The sequence below is a fragment of the Myotis lucifugus genome, unplaced genomic scaffold, assembly GCF_000147115.1.
Source record: "Myotis lucifugus unplaced genomic scaffold, Myoluc2.0 scaffold_60, whole genome shotgun sequence".
Lineage (NCBI taxonomy): Eukaryota > Metazoa > Chordata > Mammalia > Chiroptera > Vespertilionidae > Myotis > Myotis lucifugus.
In genome coordinates, this window is record NW_005871108.1 from 4,726,002 (window position 1) to 4,747,061 (window position 21,060).

General features: G+C 40.9%; 1 protein-coding gene and 1 pseudogene across 2 annotated transcripts in view; both read left to right on the forward strand.

Annotated features, from left to right (window-relative positions):
- The window catches only part of ACSS2 (acyl-CoA synthetase short chain family member 2), a 57,159-nt gene that overhangs the window by 14,435 nt on the left and 21,664 nt on the right, over positions 1-21,060 (forward strand). The gene's annotated exons all lie outside the window — the stretch shown is intronic.
- LOC102431889 lies at positions 11,090-12,771 on the forward strand (annotated as a pseudogene).

Consider the following 21,060-nt stretch of genomic DNA (forward strand, 5'->3'; position numbering starts at 1 on the left):
GGACTCGTAAGTCTATTTCTTTCACAGGTAAGGGAGATTTTCTGTCATTATTTCTTCAAATAGGTTTCCTTTCCTTTTTTAATTTTTTTTTTTCAAATAGGTTTTCAATATCTTGCTCTCTCTCTTCTCCTTCTGGTACCCCCATAATGTGAATGTTGGTACACTTGAAGTTGTCCCAGAAGCTCCTTACACTATCTTCATATTTTTTAAAAATATATTTTATTGATTTTTTACAGAGAGAAAGGGAGAGAGATAGAGAGTTAGAAACATCGATGAGAGAGAAACATCGATCAGCTGCCTCCTGCACATCTCCCACTGGGGATGTGCCCGCAACCCAAGTACATGCCCTTGACCGGAATCGATCCTGGGACCCTTCAGTCCGCAGGCCGACGCTCTATCCACTGAGCCAAACCGGTTTCGGCTTTATTTTTTAATTCATTTTTATTTTTGCTCTTCTGATTGGGTGTTTTTTGTTTCCTCATATTTCAAATGTTGATTTGATTCTCCAAAAACTCTACTCTATTATTGAATCCCTGTAAATTATTCTTTATTTTAGTTAGTGTATGCTTAATTTCTGACTAGTCTTTTTTTTATGTCTTTGACATTCTCACTAAGATCCTTGAAAATCTCACTAAAGATCCTTGAAGCTCTCATGAAGATCCTTAAGTAACCATATAACCATTGTTTTGAACTCTGTATCTAGTAGCTTGCTTGTTTCCATTACTTTCATTTGTAACATGTTTCTTTGTCTCCACATTTTGGCTGTTTCCTGTGTTTGTTTATATATATATTAGGTAGAGCTATTATGTTTCCTGGAATTGGTAGAGTAGCCTTGTATATTAGGTGTCCTGTAGGACCCAGTGGCTCAGCCTTCCCAGTCACCTGAGCTGGGCACTGTAGGTGCACCCCTGTGTGGGCTGTGTACACAGTTTTGTTATAGTTGAGCCTTGATTGGTGTCACTGGGAGGAATTGGCCTACAGGCCAATTGGCTGTGAGGACCAGCTGCGTCTACAATGGAAGAGCTGCTATGCAGGAGATACCCCTATGTAGCAGGACTTGCTTAGTGGGGCTTTGGTGTTCACTGAGCCTGCCCCTTGAGTGGGTTGTTTGTGGACATGTAGAGTTGTAATCTGGTATGGTCTAAAGCTGTCTACTGGGTCACTGGCTCTGGGTCCTCCTGGGAGGTGCAAAGTCAGCCATTGCCTGGTGCCACCCAGCAGGAGCTATAGAGAGATCTGTAGATTGCTGCTATTTGTATTGGATTGGAAGTGCCCAGGCAAGGCCCAGTTGTGAGGCAAGGCAGGCCGGTACTAGTGCTGGGTTGTAGGCCTTTTATTGATAGTTTTGAAGTACACTGACTCCAACTGCTGCTTGTTTAAGAGGTTTTAGCAAAGTCTGAAGCATGAACCAAGACAGGCCATTCATATGGAAAAGCAGCTGCAAACAGCTTGGGTAGGGCTGCAAATTGGATGGGGTGGGGTCTCAGGGAATCACCAGAGTGGAGCCAACAGTGTGGGCCATTGCTGATGGAAACTCAGATATGGCTTCCAGTCAGCTCTGCAATGGGGGAGGTTCAAACACAGGAACAATGATCCCTGAAAGCACCCCTATTTGGGAGAAAGCTGCCCCCAAGTTCCTGTCCTGATACCAAACAGTCCAGTTCCTCCCTGTATGTTCCTGGATTTCTTCAAAGCTGCCACCTGGTGCTGAAGCTCAGAGGAATCAAGACAATGTATGTTTGTGTGCCGGCTCTTTAAGAGGAACACCTGGGACTCCCACAGCCTCTGTGTCACTCTGCCACAATCCCTGCTGGTTTTTATAGCCTGAAGTTACAGGGACTTCTCTTCCCAGCTCTATAACCCTGGGCTGGGGGTCTGGTATGGGGCTGGGACCCCTTGATTCTCACAGGAGGCCTTGGAGTTATCCCTCCTGATTAAAGAAATGCCATATATGGGTGTCTGACCAGTTCGTTTCTTACCTTCACTCCTCGTACCAGTCTCAATGCACTTTCTTCTTTACTTCTCTACTTGTAGGACTTCCATTCAGCCAGTTTTCAGGTGGTTCTGAATGATGGTTGTTCTGTATTTTAGTTGTAATTTTGATGTGGTTGTGGGAGGCAGTGAGTACCAGTGTTTACATATACCACCATCTTGGTTCCTAGAAAGTGTTGACTTCCTATTATGGTAGATGAGAACTTAATTCTTGTATACTCCTCCAATTTCTTTCATTTTATAATATAATTATAGCTCTGTTTTTAAGTTAATTTAAAAATCAATGTTTACATAAGAGTAATATTACGATTTCATTTCCTTTTATGTACAAATTTTTGTTTTTTTCTGAAGTTAAAATTGCCTGCCATTTTTCTTTCACAACTTGCCTTTATCATATACTCAATATTTTTCAAACGCTCTATCATATCCTTTATATTCTAGGAAGCCTTCCTTTTCCTCTAAAGTTTTTCGCCTTGGAGCCCACCTTCTACCTGCTCTAATTTTTATTAATGTTTTTTACAATGTCAGATTTTCATTGATTTACTCCAGTTGATATACTTCTTATGGAGCCATAGTATGACTTTATTTTCAACCTGTACTGTGTCATTTAGATAGCTGTAGTGCCATTAGCAAACCACATTTGTAGCTCGTTCCTTGTTTAGGGGCATGTCTCATACATACTAGTATACTGAAATAAACCTCAAAGGAAATAGTGCTCTTAGGAAACTACTCTAATTAGCCAAAATAGAATCATATTAATGAAGAATTTGGCTTTTTACTTTTAGCTTGACACATTGTAAATGTTCATGGAATAATGGTATTTTTAGAACTTGAAGCAATTTAGAGTTCATTTGGCCAACTCTCTTTATAGATGGGTAGATTAAGGCCAGAAAGGCTAAGTGATTTGCTTGAGGATTATATATTGCTTAGAGATAGAGCTGAGACTAATCAGATATTCTCACTCTTAGTCAACTACTCTTTTCACCATAAGATACTATTCCTTATTCTAGTTCAGCATTTCTCAACCCGTGGGTCGTGACCCCTTTGGGGGTTGAACGACCCTTTCACAGGGGTCGCCTAAGACCATTGGAAAACACATATATAATTACATATTGTTTTTGTGATTAATCACTATGCTTTAATTATGTTCAATTTGTAACAATGAAATTGGGGGTCACCACAACATGAGGAACTGTATTAAAGGGTCGCAGCATTAGGAAGGTTGAGAACCACTGTTCTAGTTGTTCAGCACTTGGCTTTGACAATGAAAAGAGGAATTAGTCAAGTTAGACATAAATTCAATTTAAATTAACTGTCTTAAAAATATCAGAGAAAATGTGTTATCAGGTTTAAATGGCTCAGACCCTGGTCTCATGGAATTCTGTTTGAGAAGAGTAGGCCTATATAAAACAGCCTCAAGCAATTATGGGCCAAACTGCAAAAAGTCACGTAAAGTAGTTCACAGAAGGGAGAAAGCATGTAGGCAGGCAGTATAACAAAAGTTAGGAGGATGGATTTTGGTGTCAAACTAACTTAATTTGAATCTATTTCTGCCACTAACTGTATGATTGTGTACAAGTTACTTAACCTTTTCGAGTCTCAGTTTCTCAGTTTTTAAATGTGGATAAAAATAGGTGTTTGTTTTTTTTAATATCATGAAGTTGTCAATTGAATAGGATAAAAACAAATAAGCTCATGTGTCCGACTCCTGGTACATTGAAAGTACTCAATAAAATTAGCTACCATTATTATTATCGGAACAGTGAGAAGTCCTAGTCTCTCTGGAGTAAAGGGTTTATTCAGGGAATAATTTATTCATTCAATAAATACTTATTGAGAACTTACTCTATACCAGGCACCATTCTGAGCAAACCAACAAAGTCCCTGCCCTCATGAAAGTTATATTCCAGTTTGAGAAGACAATAAACCAGTAAATGACAGGTAATGATAAATGCTATAGAAAAACAGAGTAGCATAAGGGAAAAGAGAATGAGAATGAAGAATAGGGATTGATAAGGGAAGAACTCTGATAAAGGTGACCTTTGAGCAGAGATCTGAAGGAAATGAAGTGTGCTATGCAGATAGTTGGATTGGAAAGAAGAAATATTTCAGGTACACAGAAGAGTAAGTGTAAAGGTCCAGAGGTGGGAGTATGCTGCTGCCTGGGATGTTTGAGGAGTAACTGGAAAGTCTGTGTAGCTGAGGACGTGTGAGCTAGACAAAAAGAGAGTAAGGGATGAGGTCAGCAGGACACTAGATCAAGTAGAATCTTGAAAGTCAATATAGATTTTGGGGTTTTATTCACTCAAAATGGGGGCTGCTGGACAATCTTGAGTATAGATGAGGCAATAATTTGAATTACATTTAGAATCTGTCTTTTATGTTGAGAATAGGCTGTGTTGAGACTAGAAGGGCAATAATAGATTTTTTTGTGTTGAGAATAGGACAAGAGTAGAAGCAGGGAGACCAATTAGGGGGCTACTATAAAAATCAAGGTGGGCAATGGTGGTGATTTAAACCATCATAGTTGTAGCTTGAAGGTTATTAGTACAAATCTGTGTCTATTTTGGGTGAAGAACCCATGGAAGCTGCTTAGATTGGGTGTGGGTAGTGAGAGAAAGAGGAATGAATCAAGGTTATTTTCAACAGTGGATGAGGTCCAGGAATTGGAGATCTTGACTATTTTTGGAGACCTCTGAAAAGATTTTATGCAGGTAATGATGTGGTCACAGTTGGGCTTAAGAAGATTAATTTGGATACATGTTGAAGTGGGAGTGTGAAGTCAGAGAGCTGGGAATTTGTTATTCAGGGTAGATTTGCCTAAACTGGGATACTGCTGGTGGGAATGGAATGGAAAGATGAAATTTTAGAATAATTTAGAGGAAAGAAACCAATATAAGTAACTGGGTGTGTAGATAGTGGGTAGACAGGGGGAGAAAAAGAGAGAAAAGTCAAGGATCCCTTTAGTCTATATAACACTTTACCTTTTTCAAAGGCACACGTTTATCTGATCCAAGGGCTAAATTTGACCTCCAAACAAGATTTTGATTTCAGACTTTCACTTTCTTCCCCCTAGTATGGCAGGTAGAGGTGTTAGTGGGGATTTATGTGTATATGTGTGAGAAGGTGATCTGTGAAAAAAGTTATTGGAATGAGTCATCTAAGGGAAGATAGTCAGTGAAGGATATCAGGGGTAGCTTAAGGAGTGGGGGTTGGCTAGTTAAAGGGAACCCAGTGTACAGTAGGGAGTTTGAGGGATTAATGAAAGGATTTATGGGGAGAGGGTGTAAAGAGGGGTTAATGGCTATTATTTTGATGATTTTAACAGCTGCTCAATATCTAGGATTTTCCAATAAAGGACTTTGATCTCCAAAGCCCAAGAAATTTAGTATAGTTCATTCTTTTCATTGTTCGCTTTCAGTTGCCTGTGGCTGTTATTATCTTTGCGCCATCTCACCCTTCATCCTCAACTGAAATGATTGCAGTCTCTCCACAGTTCTGAATATTATGCAAACCTTCCTTAGAAACTGGAGCTTCTGTGAAGTAGGTGACTTTAGGAGTGACCTTATGATATAAGCTCTGCTCTCAGGATCTCTGTGCTCCTGACCTTGAATTCCAGAGTGTGATATTTAAAACTCTCCAGATTCCTGTGGGGTATGTGTGAGTGTGTGTATTTGAAAAGGTGAGGATGGTTGGGAAGGTGAGCCAAACCCATGTTCTGACAAGGAGTAGATTGTCAAGGTAGCATAGAAATCCAGAGTCGTAGAGTATATTGTCCTAGCATTCATATACAAGGACTCTTAATTATCTAGGTCTATCCTGAAGTTCATTTCAGTGATATGGGAATGGAGGAACGTTTTTGTCCTCCATCTATATCTTCAATGGTTTCACAACACTGTATTTACTGATTAAAATATACTTGATAAGGAAGTACACTCAAATCAGACCATTCTCTTTCCCTCTCTGAGTCTTCCTTTTGTGGGAGTGGTAAGAGATGAACTATAGATACACTGCAAAGTTCCTTCCAGCTCTCATATTTCAGAATTCTATGATTGTTTCTGAAGAGGAAGTGGCTTTAGAAATTCTGTTGTAACCAGTAGTGACTTTATGGTGACTCAGTAGGCAGGCCAGGCTTCTGTTGAAATAGTGAAAGAAAGGGAGGATTTTAGAAGGTTTGTGGTGAAGGAGCTAAGAAAGAGAGTTTCATCCCCTTTCCTGGGGCAATACTGTTGCTGGTAGCATAAGCATTTTAAGCTATTGGGAGATATGTGGGGAAATAACTGTTACTGGGAACAGTCTTTCTCCATTTGAATCAGGTGGGCAGATTGTAGAGGAGGGCTGGATGATTTCTTGTTTAAGATGCATCTCTAATCTGCTTCCCTGAGTTTCATGACCTTTGACACCTTAAAGAACCACTCCCTAAAGTAATGAAAATGAGATAAGTAGGCTGTGCTATCCAAATGAATAATCACTTTTTAGAAACAGGTGGGATATAAATAATAAATGTATAGTAATAATAATAATGTCTTATTATTATTATTATATACACACTAACATTTGTAATTATACATGTATAATAAATGGAGACTGACTTGAGACTTGATTCAGTGTCCTGAGCTCCATGTCAGCTACTTGAGTTTGTGGCTAATCTGACTTTTTATATCAGTGTGTTCAGTAAATATTTAATGAGGAGAATGACTTAAGATAATGCTCTTTTCTGAGCCCTCTTTTTCCCACCTATAAACTCTGTGTGTGTGTGTGTGTGTGTGTACAGGATACTTGCTCAAGTTATTTCTGGCAGTGACTTTCAGAATTTCTGTCACAAATGTAGGGAACTGTAGTGGAGATGCTGGAGGAAGGGGAGGAACCCAGTACTGAACTACTGCCCTTCTTTAAAAATATATTTTTTATTAACTTCAGAGAGGAAGGGAGAGGGAGAGGGAGAGATAGAAACATCAATGATGAGAGAAAATCACTGATCAGCTGCCTCCTACTGGGGATTAAGCCAAAACCCAGGTATGTGTCCTGATCAGGAATCGAACCATGACCTCCTGGTTCATAGGTCGTCACTCAACCACTGAGCCACACTGGCTGGGCTGGGCTCCTGACCTTTGAAGATAGCAGGTAGTCAGGTGGGACTATTGGTTCTTGCCTTAGGGCAGACTCACATTTACAACAGTAAGTACAGAAGGCATGGAGCTGGGGATGGGCCTCCCCCATTTTCCTGGATTTGGTATGGGAGAGACTGGGTACTGGTAATGATCCCCAGTGTCTGATACCTTGAACCACTGAGAATTTGAGACTTGGTTGCTGTCTTTTGAGTCATTTAGTCCACTTCCTATACAAAGCAGGAATTGTAGTCCCAATTATCTCCATCCTCCAACAATCCCCACAAGTGATCATTCTGATTCTGGACCACTATCAAGGCCACAGAGTTTGCTCACTACCTGTCCCATTGTTAGGCAGTTCTGTTACAAGGTTCTTATAGATATATCTCCTCTCCATAACTTTCCCCCCATTCTGTTCTCTTCCCTTGGTCTTAGTTCTATGTCCTGGTGCCACATAAGTAATCCTATTCCCTCCAGCCCCATAGACATTCCTTCAGGTATTTGAGGGCAGTTGTATCCTGTTGCCAGGCTGATGGTATAAAATTATAGAAATTTAAATATAGAAGATGCCTTGAAGATCATCTAATAATTTTCATTTTTAAGCATTATATTCCTTTTATTCAAATATAATATTATATGATATCCTATGTAATAAAGCAGGAGTATGTTAATTGACTGCCCCGCCCTCAAAGATGGCGGCACCAAGTCCCCTCTGCCCTGCCTGCCTCCAGTGTCCCCCAGTCCCCTCAGCTCCCCAGCCGCCCAAGGCCAGCCCAAGGCACAGGCAAGCCTCAAATGGCGGCTGCCCAGCCGCCCAGGGCCGCCTGAGGTTCAGGTATCCAGGGCTGGCCGAGGCTTGCGTTGCAGGCAGTGGGAGCAGCAGAGGTGTGATGGGGCGTTGCCTTCCCCTGATCGCTGGGTTGCCTCCCGCCCCTGAGGGCTCCCGGACTGTGAAAGGGGGCAGGTCGGGCTGAGGGATCCCCCCTCCAGTGCATGAATTTTGTATTGATATAATACAACAATATATAGTGATTAATAGGAACAGACTTTGGACTCTGCTTGGGTTTCAATCCTTACACTTGCTGGTTCGGCCTTACCTCTTTTAACCTCAGTTTTTCCATCTGTAAAATGAGAATAATAACAGTTCCTAAGACATATATTGTTGTGAGGAATAATTACAGTAATCTGTGTAAAGGGCTTAGTGCTTAGCAGTGTGTTAGCTACTTTTATCACTATGCCAAGGCCCACACCTAAAACAGGTAAGAACAGAGCTAATCCTGGTTGAAGCATGGGTGGGAGAACCAGAGACCCATTCTATTGTTTCTTCACCTGTCACTGGGTCCCTGGGAGGTATGTGTGTGGAACCTCTAGGGATTTGCAAAGCTCAGTTTGAAAATCCCTGATCTAGTCCAGTGTTCTTGTTTTAACAACTCCTTCATCATCCATGTCAGTCTCCTCTAGACATACTCTAGTTGGCCAATATCTCTCATTAAGTATTCTAGCTGTGGTTTGACTTGGAATGAGAACTATTACCATTTTTGCTCTGACTTTACATATCTAAGATTACATTAGCCCTGTTGACAGTCACACTCTACCATTCAGTTTACAATTTCACATAATACCTAAGAATTTTCTATTTATTCTAATAATAAACTATGTCGCTATGTTGTACTTGTATATTTGTTTTTTAGAACCTGGTATGTTTCACACTAACACTTGATAGATGAGGAACTCAAGGGTTTTGTTGTTTGTTTTTTTAAATATTTTTTTAAGATTTTAAATTAATAAGAGAGAGGGAGAGAGAGAGAGAGAGAGAGAGAGAGAGAGAGAGAGAGAGAGAAACATTGATGTGAGAGAAACATTGATCGGTTGCCTCCCCCACACGCCTGACTGGACCAGGGATTAAACCCCCAACCTGGTTATGTGCTCTGACTGGGAATCAAACTCGCCCCCTTTTGGTGTATGGGATGATGCTCCAACCAACTGAGCCACACCGACCAGGGCAGAGAAACTTGAGGTTTAGAGAGTCAATGTGACTTAGCTAGAGTCACATAGCTGATATAACTTGTTCTGGACAGAAGAACACCTACATGCTTTGTTGTAGATACTATGCTTCTACTCACAGCATTAGCTTCTTTGACAATATTTCACTTGTCTACCTAGTAGTTTACTTAGAGGGTTTAGGGCTGGCTTTAGAAATGTCAAGCACATTTTATAACGATAATTTATAAGGCTAAAAATATTTAAGAGCCCTGGCCACTTTCCTCAGTGGTTAGAGCATTGGCCCACAGACCAAGAAGCCCCGGTGGGGGCACGTGTGGGAGGCAGGCAGCCAATCAATGTGTGTGTGTCTCTCTTTCTCCTCCACTCCTCCCTCCCTTCTGGAAATCAATGGAGAAAATATCCTCGGTTGAGAGTTAAAAACCCCCAAAACATTTAAGAGCAAACCTCAAAGAAATAGCATCCTTTCCTTAGCTGAGATGTTCTCATTCATGTATTCATTAAACTTTTTTTTTTTTTTACCGACTATCTATTCTATTATATATCGTCTGTATCCTACCTTGAGAATAGTGGGTGGGGGCAGAGGGCATTAGCAAGGGAACCAGTAAGGAGGCACTGACAATAGTTCAGAAAATATATGATCATGAAGATAATGGTAGAGGTCATGAAAAGTAGTCAGCTTTTGGAATATTTTGAAGGCAGAGCCAGTAGGATTTGCTAATGAACTTGATATGGGGTATAAGAGAATGGAGTCAAGAATATCTTAAAGGTGTTTTTGTTTGTGCAACTGGAAAAATTGAATTTCCATGAGTTGAGTTGGAGAACCTAGGAGTAGAAACTTTGGGGAAGGATCAGGAATTTGTGTTTTATACATAGAGATGTAAAATTGCAGCTATAACAAATGCTAGGGAGCCAATGAAGAATTTCAAGTAAAGGTATGACATATCAGAGTTACATTTTGAAAAGATTACTCTCTTGATCATATAGAGAGTTCAGCCTGAAGATCTGCATCTGCAAGCAGAGGTGCTAACCTCTGCTTTGGGACCTTCAGCATCTGATAATATGCTCTAAGCCTCAGTTTCCCAACCTTTCAAATGGGGATTGCAGGTCTTATCCTGCCAATCTCAAAAGATTGCTCTAAGAATTAACTGAGATGAAAGATAAAAAGCACATTGAAAAGAGTTACTACTGTGTGGTGGTGCTAACACTCATACATATCACATATGTCCAAGGACATTGTTAGGCAGAGGGATTCAAGACTGGCAGCCACATATGACTTTTCTATCCTTTCCAAAATACCCTTTTTTCTTCTGATGAATACTTAGACTCTTTTTTTCAAACCTGGTTCAAAATCCATCTTTTCTAGGAAGTATTTAATGATTGACCATACTTAAGTTATTTCTTTTTTCATTCCTTTGATGATTTCCTACTCCTGCATTTTCTTGTTCTTGATCACTGTTTCCCAAGATTGGCTTTAGATGGTGGGTGGTTTAGATCTCTCTAATTAAAGACTTTAAGCTTATGGAAGTAATGAATAGCTTCTTATTTCCTTCCTTTTGTGATTTAGCAAGCAGTGGCATTGATTGTTGGGTGGCCACTGGCAAAGATCATTCTTTTCTGTTCCACCATTACTTGGGATTTTAGTAGGTAAAAATTTCTGAAGTGGAGGAGGGGCCTTTAGTCTAGAAGCCTCTCTGGCTTTTTTTAACCTACAGAATAAAATTTAAACTAAGTATTTGGACACTTTCTATGAGCCCTCCCTAATCTAAATTATCAATCTTTAAAGTTTTGAAACATTTCTTAAATGTATAGAAAAGTTACAAGTACGTACAGCTTTTTCTCAGTTACTGCAGCCTGTTCTTAGGTGCAGACAGGAGAGTGGAGCCAACACGCAAGTGGTCCAGAGCTAGGTTTGTGGCAAAACCTAAGTGACCCCCACAGAGATCCTTCAAATCTCACCTTGGCCAAGAGCTGAAGCTCTGTATGGGCTGTGGAACAAACGTGAAGTCTGGCAGATAACATTACTCTGCCCAAGATCATAAAGCTGCTCAGGGCTGCTGATGCATGCCTCCATTTGAAGGCAACACACTGCTACAGTGACTCATTTGCATCCAGGTGCTGGACAAGGGCAACATGAACTGGATTACATCCTGATCCTAAAGATCAAGGATTTTTTTTTAAAAAAAAGGTCTTCAAGCTTAGCTTGGCCAAGTTTATCCACCATGTCTGAGTGCCGATCCGCCTGCTCCATATCAGTGTTTGCAAACAGGTAGTGAATATCCAGTCCTTCATTGTCCTCCCAGACTCCCAGAAGCACATCTATGACTTTCCTTATAGGGAGGCCTCACGGAGAAGAAGAATGCCTAAAAGGGCCAAGGTAGGGCTGGAGCAGGCAATAATGAGGAGGAGGATTAAACCCACCATTTCCTCCTGGACTGGTGGATTGTCTAATTTTCGAGTGGTGGGAGAAGGAGGAGGCCAAAGGATAGCCCTATAAATGGCTCCAAATCAGGTTGTGAAGCCTAAATTCCAGGAGGGTGAGAGAGTGCTATGCTTTCATGGGCCTCTTTTTTGTGAAGCAAAGGGTGTAAAGGTTGCCAAAAGGGACAAACAAGTGAAATACTTTATACATTATAGAGGTTGGAATGAAAATTGGCAAGAATGGGTTCCAGAAAGCAGAGTACTCAAATACATGGATACTAACTTGCAGAAACAGCAAGAACCTAAAAAAACCAGTCAGGTCCGGCTGGCGTGGCTCAGTGGTTGAGAGTCGACCTATGAACCAGGAGGTCATGGTTCGAGCCCCAGGTAAGGGCACATGCCCAGGTTGTGGGCTCCATCCCCAGTAGGGGGCGTGCAGGAGGCAGCCAATCAATGATTCTCTCTCATCATTGATGTTTCTATCTCTCTCTCCCTCTCCCTTCCTTTCTGAAATCAATAAAAAATATATATATTTTAAAAAGAGCTTGAGTAGATCCTACTGTTGAAAACAAGAAAACATTCATGAACAGAATTGACATTAAAGGAAAGATTGCTGAAGAACTAAAATCATGGCTTGTTGATGACTGGGACTTAATTACCTGGCAGAAACAGCTCTTTTATCTTCCTGCCAAGAAGAATGTGGATTCCATTCTGGAGGATTATGCAAATTATAAGAAATCTCAAAGAAACATATAATAAGGAGTATGCTGTGAATGAAGTTGTGACAGGGATAAAGGAATAAGTAACTTCAATGTAATGTTGGGTACTCAGACACTCTACAAATTTGAGAGACTGCTACTTGCTGAATTCATCGCAGATCACCCTGAGGCACCCATGTCCCAGGTATATCTACTGAGATTATTTGTACACATTGGAGTGATGCTAGCCTCTACACCTCTGGATGAGAAGAGCCTTGCTTCATTACTGAATTATCTCATGATTTCCTAAAATACCTGGCAAAGAATTCTGCAACTTTGTTTAGTGCCAGCGACTATGAAGTGGCTCCTCCTGAGTACCAGCGGAAAGCTGTGTGAGGCACTTAGTTACACTTATATTTGGATCTCTGTAACACATTTCTGTTCTTAGTCTTTCTCTTGTACAAATGATGTACTTTGAAAATGTTAGTGTATAACAGAATTGATGTCTGTTTTCTGTTTGATTTTAAACAAAATAAAAGGGGTTACAGCTCCTTTTTTCTTTTCCTTTTTATTTCAAAGTTGCTACCAGTGTATTGATGGATAACGGAGAGACATAGTGCAGAGCAGGGGTGGGAAACCTTTTTTCTGCATCATTTGCTTAATATAATTTACTTAATATAAATTTATGTTGCTATAAAAAAAGCTCCTAGATTTATTGAATTTCAAGTGCCAATTGCAGTTGCCTTGGCAGGACCAGATCAAATGATTTCTTGGGCCTTATACAGCCCACAGCCCGGACGTTCCCCACCCCTACTGTAGAGTGTTCTATTGCCTAGTTGATAAAGCTGCTTTTGAATGCTGGTGGTTCTATTCCTTTGACACTATGTACTTGTATAATATGTGTTAATGTTATATGACAAAATGCTCTGATTCCTAGTGCCAAAGGTTCAATTCAGTGCATATAACTGATCACACTCATCCATTTGTGCTTTTTCTTCTTTTTTATTGGTGCTTAAAGTAAAGAGCTTATCCTTGGCAAGTCATTCACATTGTTCCTTAGGCATTTTACCTTTGTTCAGATTGTTGAAGAGTGGTGGCTTGTTTATGGTTTTTGTATTTGTGTCTAATGCACATTTTAACATGATAGATGCAATGCATTGTATAGCTAGACTTTTCTGGAAAAGCCAGTCTTTTAGGAATTGTTTTTCAGATCTTCAATTAATTTTTTCTTTAAATTTCAAAGAGAGAAAAAACAGAGCTTATAGTTTTACTAACTGGGAGAATCATTCTTTTATTTAGATAAAAGAAATAAGATCCTGAAGTTATTCACTCTGGAACACATAACAGAGGTTGTTGTTGCAAGAAATTTCATATATATATATATATATATATAATCTATATCTATATCTATATTTGATTATATATATTTCATTATATTTATATTTACTTGATTTCAGAGAGGAAGAGAGAGGGAGAGAGAGAGAGAAAAACATCATTGATGAGAGAGATTCATTGATCGGCTGCCTCCTGCATGCCCCACACTAGGGATTGGCCCTGCAACCCAGGCATGTGCCCTGACTGGAATCCAACAGTGACCTCCTGGTTCATGGGTCGACGTTCAACCCCTGAGCCATGCCAGCCCAGCTTGCAGGAAATTTTTTTATAGTATATCAACACCTGCACTTCTGAGTATGATTTTTGACTGAAGCTCGTTTTTGAAACCAGTGTTTGTTTCTTTTTTACTATGATGTTTTCATACATGGAAATTTATCAGAATGAATAGTAACACGGACCTCTTGTTGAACTTTAGTTTCAGCTTCTCTTGAGGATAACTGTCTTATGTATTTTAAGTCAGAGAATCCAAATGTGACATCCCAAACTGACAGTAACCTAATTTTATTTGTATGGCTAGCCATGCTCCATAGACAATCCACTAGCTTCTAGCACAGTGGTTCTCAACCTTCCTAATGCCACGACCCTTTAATACAGTTCCTCATGTTGTGGTGACCCCCAACCATAAAATTATTTTCGTTGCTACTTCATAACTGTAATTTTGCTACTGTTATGAATCGTAATGTAAATATCTGATATGCAGGATGTATTTTCATTGTTACAAATTGAACATAATTAAAGCATAGTGATTAATCACAAAAACAATATGTACTTATATATGTGTTTTCCGATGGTCTTAGGCGACCCCTGTGAAAGGGTCGTTCGACCCCCAAAGGGGTCACGACACACAGGTTGGCGACCCACAGGTTGAGAACCGCTGTTAGCAGCAGTTTGTTGTTGTTGTTAACTTTTTCTTCTTTTTTGTGTTAAAATATAAATAACATAAAATTTGCCATCTTAACATTTTTAAGTATACAGTTCACTGGTATTAAATATATTCACATTGTTGTGCAGCCATCACCACTGTCCATCTTCAGAACTCTTTTCATTTTGTAAATCTGAATACTATACTTATTAAACAACTAGAGGCCCGGTGCACAAAAATTTGTGCACTGGTGGGGAAGGAGGATGGAAGGGTGTCCCTCAGCCCCACTTGTGCCCTCTCACAGTCTGGGACCCCTCGGGAGATAACCACCTGCTGGCTTAGGCCCGTTCCCCGGGTGGCAGATAGCAGGCCCGATCCCTTGGTGCCTGCCCTGCCTCCCCGGTTCGCACACACGGCAGGGCCGATCTGGGGGTTGGGGCGCCGCCCCGGGTCGGTTCCCACACGGACGGGGCGCTGCCCCGGGTCAGGTCGCACACGGGACGCCCGGGCAGGCCAGCCAATCGCTGCTGCCCCGCCCGGCCGCCCCAGGTCGGGTCGCACACGGGACGCCCGGATGGAGGCCGGGCGGGCTGGCCAATCACTGCTGCACTGCCTGGCTGCCCTGGGTCGGGTTGCACACAGCACCCGCTGCCCCGGGCGCAGATAGCAGGCCCGGATGGCAGCAGGGCAGGCAGGATGGCGCTGTCCCACCCTGTCTGCAGTATGCAAATTAGCCGCCATCTTTGTTGGTGATTAATTTGCATATCACGCTGATTAGCCAATGGGAGGCATAGCAAAGGTACGGTCACTTACCATGCTTGTCTATTATTAGATAGGATAACTCCCCATTCTCTTGTCCTCCCAGCCACAGGGACCTACCAATCTGCTTCCTGTCTCTATGATTTTAACTGCTCTAAGTACCTCACATAAGTGGAATCAAACACTATTTGTATTTTTTGTGACTGGCTTATTTTGCTTAGCCTGATGTCCTCAAGGTTCATCCATGTTGTAAAATGTATCAGAATTTCCTTCCTTTTTAAGGCTGAGTAATATTCCATTGTATGTCCGTACCATGTTTTCCTTATCCATTCATTGGTTGGTGGACACTTGGGTTGCTTCCATGTTTTAGCCATTGTGAATAATACTGCTGTGAACGGGAGTGTACAAATATCTCTTTGAGACTTTGCTTTCAATTCTTTTGGGTATATACCCAGAAGTGGGATTATTGGATCATGTGGTAATTATATTTTTAATTTTTTTGAGGAATCTCCATACTGTTTTCCACAGCAACTGTACCTAACCAACAAGAGTTCCAATTTCTTCACATTTTCACCAACATTTGTTATTTTCTGTATTTTGTTTTTATAGTAATCATCCTAATATGTGTAAGGTGATATAACTCGATTTGAAATTCCCCAATGAGAAAAAGAAAAAGAAATTCCCCAGTGAGTAGTAATGTTGAACATCTTTTCATCTGCTTATTGACCATTCCTATATCTTCAGGGAAATTACTATTTAAGTCCTTTGGCCATTTGAATTGGGTTAGTTGTTGGATCTGCTGCCTCCTACACACCCCACACTGGGGATCGAGCCTACAACCTGGGCATGTGTCCTGACTGGGAATCAAACCATGACCTCCTGGTTCAACCACTGAGCAATATTGGCTGGGCTGAATTGGTTGCTTTGTTATTGTTTTTGTTCAGTTTTAGAAATTCTTCATATATTCTGGATAGAAATCCCTATGAGATATATGATTTTCAAATATCTTCTCCCATTTTGAGGGTTGCCTTTTTACTTTGTAGATAGTGTCTTTTGATGTATACATTTTAAATTTTCATGAAGTCCAATTTATCTATTTTTTCTTTTATTGTTTCTGTCATTGGTATCATATCCAATAAATCATTGCCAAGTCCAATATTGTGAAACTTTTGTTCTGTTAGGTAAGGGTCCAACTTATAGATAGCCATGCTCCAGTAGCAGGTTTAGAAAAAATTAATTCTATATTTATGTGCCAAGCATATAGCAATATGCAAGGGAAATTTGGTGCTTGTCCTTATGAAGCTCACAATCTGGTGGAGCAAGATTTTTGCCTATGAGCTGGAATTTTACTTAGGAAGAAAATGTTAGGGATATTGTATTTTTCCTTATTTCAGGGGAGTGGGGTCAAGTCTATAGGAGCAAATGGATGACTAAGTGTTCCTAGCTCTGCCAAGGACTATGAAAGTAGACATCTGCAAGCTTCCTTGCCTGAATTTTTAAAAAATATTTTTTTTAGCCCTAACCGGTTTGCCTCAGTGGATAGAGCATCAGCCTGCGGACTCAAGGGTCCCAGGTTCGATTCCGGTCAAGGGCATGTACCTTGGTTGCGGGCACATCCCCAGTAAGGAGTGTGCAGGAGGCAGCTGATAGATTTTTCTCTCTCATCGATGTTTCTAACTCTCTATCCCTCTCCCTTCCTCTCTGTAAAAAATCAATAAAATATATTTTTTAAAAAATATTTTTTTTATTAATTTCAGAGAGGAAGGGAGAGGGAGAGAGAGATGGAAATGTCAACGATGATGGGTATGTGCCCTTGACCAGAATCAAACCTGGGACCCTTCAGTTCGCAGCCCAATGCCCTATCCATTGAGCCGAACCGGTAGGGCTGAATTTTTGAGTCTTTCAGGAAGTTCTCAAGATATTGACCATAGGCTAAAGCTCAAAGTGGATGGCAGTCTTCTCTGCTTCTCACAGTGCTCCTGGAGATTCTTAGTACACAGCCTTCTCCATGTTTATTTAAATACACTCCAAATTGGCACAGTGGAACAAACACTACCCTGGGTATCAGAAACGTGGGGCTTGGTTACAGATTTGTCCATAACCATCCTGTGTCTGTGTGGCCTTGGCAAACCACTCCCTCTGGATTTCTTATATCTTTACAATGGGGATAATAATACCTGCTTTTCAAGTAGCTGTGAGGATCATGTGAGGGAATATTCTCTACAGCATTTCTCATGTAAGGAATTAGCAGGATTTTTATTTGATCTACACAAACCCATGTGAGACAGGCATGTTGGGTTTCATTACTTTTATTTGGTCTATACCTCAGCTAAGTTTGTTCTTGTAAAACCTTTTTTCCTTGAAACTGACTTTTAGGGTCCATTCTCCTGTCTTTGAAAGGGAGAAATGAGAATCAGGGAGTCTAAGATACATTCGATATTATCTGGTCTAACACCAACTTTCCCCTTCCTCCTGACTCCCCCCTTTCATCTTATATTTGACAGAGAAGGAAACTGAGGCTCAAAGAGAGGGGAGCCCTAACCGATTTGGCTCAGTGGATAGAGTGATAGCCTGTGAACCCAAGGGTCCCAGGTTCGATTCCGGTCAAGGGCACATGCCTGGGTTGTGGGCTTGGTCCAATGTGTAGGAGGCAGTCAGACAATGATTCCCTCTCATCACTGATGTTTCTCTCTCTCTTCTTCTTCTTCCTTCCTGTCTGAAATCAATAAAAAATATATTTTTTTACAAAAAGAGAGAGGAGCCCTGGCTGGTTTGGCTCACTGGATAGAGCGTCGTCCTGCAGACTGAAGGGTCCCAGGTTCGATTCCGGTCAAGGGCATGTACCTTGGTTGCGGGCACATCCCCAGTAGGGGGTGTGCAGGAGGCAGCTGATCGATGCTTCTCTCTCATTGATGTTTCTAACTCTCTATCCCTCTCCCTTCCTCTCTGTAAAAAATCAATAAAATATATTTTTTTAAAAAGAGAGAGGAAATTTCATGCAAATTCACCATTGAATTAGGGGTCAACAATAAGTCTAGGTCTGGTGACTCCAAATAATTACCTGAATATCTTCTTTAAAAACAAACAAACAAACAAAAAAATATATATGGAGTGAGAGAGAGAGGAAGGGAGAGGGAGAGAGAGGGATAGAAACATCAATGATGAGAATGAATCATAGATTGGCTGCCTCCAGCACACCCCCTACTGGGGATCGAGCCCGCAACCCAGGCACGTGCCCTTGAGCAGAATCGAACACAGGACCCCTCAGTCCGCAGGCCAATGCTCTATCCACTGAGCCAAACTGGCTAGGGCCTAAAGATCTTCTTAATAATCCAGATTCCTGGACCTCCCTCAGCCTATTGAATCAGAATCGCCAAATGATTAGACTTTCGTGTTGTATTTTTTTAACCTCCTCAGATGCTTCTGATGTGGTAGACAGCGATGTGGTGACAATAATATTTGAAATATTATTTAGCTCAATAGCCTTAAACTTTAAAAATTGTACACTTAAAAGAATTTTGAAAAATTATGTAACTTCACACATTTTAAAGTTTATACTTAAGCATCCTATATAATAAAAGGCTAATATGCAAATCGACTGAATGGGGGAACAACCAGTCACTATGATGCACACTGACCACCAGGGGGCAGATGCTCAATGCAGAAGCTGCCCCCTGGTGATCAGTGCGCTCCCACAGGGGAAGCACCACTCAGCTAGAAGCCGGGCTCAGGGCTGGCAAACGTAGTGGCAGTGGTGGGAGCTTCTCTCACCTCGAGGCAGTGCTAAGGACCCCTTGGGGGATATCTGCCTGCTGGAGGAGCAGGCCTAAGCCAGCAGGCGGACATCCCCCGAGGGGTCCCGGGCTGAGGGATCTCCCCTCCAGTGCATGAATGTCATGCACCAGGCCTCTAGTTTTATCATAATGTTAAATAATTGCAATGTGCAATGTGTTTTATATTGTATACATATATATACTTTATATATCTTTTTCAAAACCTTGGAATTGCAAGTTTAGCTCATAATTTATAGAAAATTTCCACCATATGACCTAATTTGCATAGCAGTTCTCACTGTCAATATAATCAACCAAATCAGATTTACTTTCTGTTAGAAAATACCTAACTTATTTCTCAGTTAAAATAAGTATGTTAATATATGACCCTGTGAATACTATTTAACTTCTGAATTATAATTCTAATATAAGGCAAGTTGTCTTGTCATGAGTATGTCACCTGAATGAATTAAGATGTTACTCCTTTCAATACTGATTTCTTACAGAAGCTCTATGATTTGCCTTCTTGGGGCTTTCTCTGTCCAGTTATACATTCTCAAATTGTCCCTTTGTTTGGCACTTTGGAGGTTTATTTATTTATTTATTTATTTATTTATTTATCTCAGCATTGTACAGAAATAATAAGGATTGGGAAGAGAGAGAGAGAGAGGGAGGAAGGGGGAGGGAGGGAGAGAGATTTTTTTATAAACTGGGAGAAGGGTATTTGTGAAAGAGAAAGTGGGAAAGGAGGCCCAACTCAGATCAATGTTAGGAAAGATTACATATGGATATTGGGAATCTGAACACTTATTCTCTTAAAATTTTTCCAGCTCATGTACCCACAGGAATAGAATATACTAGCTAGAAAACAATGATTTAAACTATACTACCTATCTAAATAACCAAAGAACCATTGTAATGAATATTTTTTAGTGTGTCTGCTATACTTGAAAGACCTGATTACATGTAAAATGGTATCCCTGGCTTTCTTCCCACTTTCTTTTTCTGCTCCCGGCATATTCTGTTTTAGGCAGCATTCCAAATGCCGTGATAATAAAGGATCTGAGAGGGTTGCCTTTATTCACTTGTTTTGGGTAAGGCTAGCAAGGGGCATATGATGGTAGGAATGAATGTGTATGATTTCCCTCCTGGAATAGGTATGAATGCAGTGGGAAAAGTGTATGATTTCCCTTCTGTACTAGCCCAGGTCTGCCTTTTCAACAGAGAATAGGTACAGAATCCAACTGGCACCAAAACCACCTTGGCCAAGGGTAACAGGCACAAAGTCCCTGGATCAAGGCCTGAAAATAGCTGGCAGAAGGACAGGGTACAGTAATAGCCCACATTGCAAAGCAGAAGTCCTATAGCCTGAACCTCAGATCCAGGGGCTTCTTCCTTTTCTCCCATGTCATTTAGAAGTAGAATGCCGTGAACTAGAGATATCTAGAGTCTAGAACTAGCCACAGGATACTTTTAATATTTAAAATAATTAAAATTAAGTAAAATTAAAAATGGAGTTCCTCTGTTACATTTCAAGTGTTCAATAGCTATATGTGCCTTGTGGCTACCATTTTGGATAGCACTGCTTCAGAATAATGCTGCTAAGTAACCTCCAAGCCATTACTTACCTCTGTGCATTAGGTTTCTCATCTGTAAATAAGGATGGTGGACATCAAAAGCACAGCCATCCTCCTCTGGCATTCTAAATCTTTGGAGTGTGCTTCCTCCCACCTCTTCCTCCAGCCCTTCCCCCTCCTCTCCTGGCTACTGACAGGAGTGCCCAGAGGGAACATTAGGCTGCTAATTGTTCAAGTTATGTTGTTCCCACTCCTTGCTTCCTTTGTGAAAGGGAAAGTGACTTGGGGGTGTACTTACATCTGAGTGCCTCACATTTGTTCAGTGATTTATGGATCATAGAACACATTATTTCTTAATTTTACACAATCAAAGAATCTCTAAGTTGGGTCGTGACCCACAGGTTGAGAACCGCTGATCTAGTAGGTATCCTGTTCTGCAGCTATGTGGAGCTGGGCCTTGAAATTTGTGTTATT